The sequence below is a fragment of the Nicotiana tomentosiformis genome, chromosome 11 (assembly GCF_000390325.3).
Source record: "Nicotiana tomentosiformis chromosome 11, ASM39032v3, whole genome shotgun sequence".
NCBI lineage: Eukaryota > Viridiplantae > Streptophyta > Magnoliopsida > Solanales > Solanaceae > Nicotiana > Nicotiana tomentosiformis.
Window position 1 is genome coordinate 45453932 of NC_090822.1, and position 2764 is coordinate 45456695.

Sequence of the window (2764 nt, forward strand, 5' to 3'; positions counted from 1 at the left end):
TCATATCCTAAGGGTTATTACCTTAAATCAAGATTTGGAAAGATACGTAACTTAGCAAGCCAAATCAACCCTCCAAAACTACATTTCCTTTAGAAATGACCTTCCACCAGCTCGAATCTAACAAAACAATACTTAATAATGTCAAATAACATCATAGGATTCAATTCCAAACAAATAAAGCTTCAATCTTTAATCAATTTCCAAAATGCCAACAAAAGTCAATCCGGGCCTACATGGTCAAACCCACATTTAGGGGTATATCTCGTTTACCCATAACCTCACGAGTCCAATATGTATTTAGTTTTAAAATCCAAGCCCAAATTATTCCTCATAAGCTCAATTTACACTCTCTTAAGTTGTAGGAAAAACACCCAAATTTAACTTCAAAATCCCATGTTATAGGTGTAGCAAATCCATGCGGATTCTTGAAATATAACCACAAATGAGTAGAAATTACTTAACCTCTTTCCATCTATGAAAATCTCCTTGAATAATCACCCTTTTCTTAGTCTAGGGTTCAAAATATGAGAGAATGGACAAAAATCCCGAAATCCCCACTTAAATGCACTACGCAGGGATACCCTTCACTAACGCATCCCAAGCCTCGCGTTTGCAAAGCACAAGTCTGCCTCTGATCGAAATCCTCCTTCGCGAATGCGACATGAGTCTCGCGAATGCGAAGGCCATCTGCCTCACATCTTCATGAATGTGACCAGCTCCTACGTGAATGTGAAGGCCAGTGACTCGGCCCCTTCACAAATGCGACTTCACCTACGCAAACACGAAGGCCAAAACCTCAAGGCAAATTTCCTTATTCGCGACCGCGACCCTTCCCACGCATTTGCGATGCACACTAGATACCAGCAAAATTCAGCTATCACAAACATGCTCTGGGTCGTCTGAAACTCACCCGAGCCCCCCGTGACCCCGTCCAATCATACCAACAAGTCAACAAACACTACCTGGACCTATAAAGGCCTCCAAAAAAATACCAGATCATCATATCTAAGAATCAAAGGCCAAACTACATGTTGAACTCTCTTAAGATCATGAACTTCTATACTTCCAACCAAGCGTTTGATTCATGCCTAAACACTTCATATCACAACCAAACTTTGCACAAAAGTTCCACTTAACAAAATGAACCTATCCACAGTCTCGAAACAACAATCAGAGTCCGCTAACATCAAAGTCAACTATCCGTCAAACTTACGAACTCTCCAATTCTTTAAATTGCCAACTTTCTGTAAATCGAGTCAAAATCATCTAGGAGTATCAAAAACCAAATCCGGACATACGACTAAGTCCAAAATGACCATACGAACCTATTGGAAATCTCAAATCACCAATCTGAAGTCGTTTACACAAAAGTCAAATATTGGTCAACTCTTCTAACTTAAGGCTTCCAAAATAAAACTAAGTGTTCCAAATCACTCCCGGACCCCATGAAAGCCAAACCACCTATTCCCAAAAGTCATAAAAATCAAACAAGCATACGGAAAGCATAAAATAGGGGAACAAGGTTCTAATACTCAAAATGATTGGTCGAGTCGTTACATCTCCACCTCTTAAACTAACGTTCATCCTCAAGCAAGTTTAGAAATATACCTAAACTGCTGAAAAGATGCAGATATATCTTTGCATATCTAGCGCGGCCTCCCAAGTAGCCTTCTCGATTGGTTGGCCTATCTAAAGCTTATCATGCCCTTCATAGGCGAGACCCTCAGAAGCACCTTCTCTTTCTCCATAAAAACCATATCGCGAACCTTCCTATCAGCATAATTCTTCTGCCTAGACTGAGCTATGCGAAGCCTCTCCTGGATCAACTTCACCTTCTCCAGAGCATCACGTACCAAGTCTGTACCCAACAACCTAGCCTCACCATGATCGAACCATTAAACCAGGGAGCAACATGGTCTACCATATAAGGCCTAACATGAGCCATCTAAATAACGGACCAGTAGTTGTTTATGTAAGCAAACTCCGCCAATGGTAGGAACTGATGCCAATAGCCTAAAAATCTATAACGCATGTTGTCAGCATATCCTCAAGGACCTAAATAGTCCGGTCAGACTGTCCATCCATCTACGGGTGAAATATAGTGTTGAGCTCCACCCGTGTGGCCAACGTATGCTGAACGACCCTCCAAAAGTGAGATGTAAACTAAGTGATGCGGTCTAAAATGATAAAAAGGACACACCATGCAAGCGAACAATATCTCTGTTGTAGATCTGAGCTAACTTCTCTGAAGTGTAAGAAGTCATCGCCAGAATGATATGAGCTGACTTGGTCAATCTATCAACAATGACCCAAATGGAATCACACTTCCTCAAAGTTAGTGGCAAACCTACCACAAAGTCCATAGTAATGCGCTCCCACTTTCGCTCATGTATATCTATCTTGTAAAGCAAAACCACACAATTTCTAATGCTCATACCTGACCTGTTGACAATTCAAACACCGCAAAACATGCCCCATAATGTCCTTCTTTATCCTCTGCCACAAGTAATGCTGCTTCAAATTAGGATGCATCTTCGTATCACCTAGATAAATTGAATATGTGAGCCCTTCAAGAATCAACTATCTCAAATCATTAACATTAGGCACACAAATCTAACCCTGAAGTCGCATAACACCATTATGCCCATTAACCACCTTCTTAGCACCACCTCGTTGCACTGTGTCTTTAAGTACCAACAAATGTGGATAATCATACTGGCGAGTCTTAATACGCTCAAACGCGAAGGAATGCACATCAAAACAA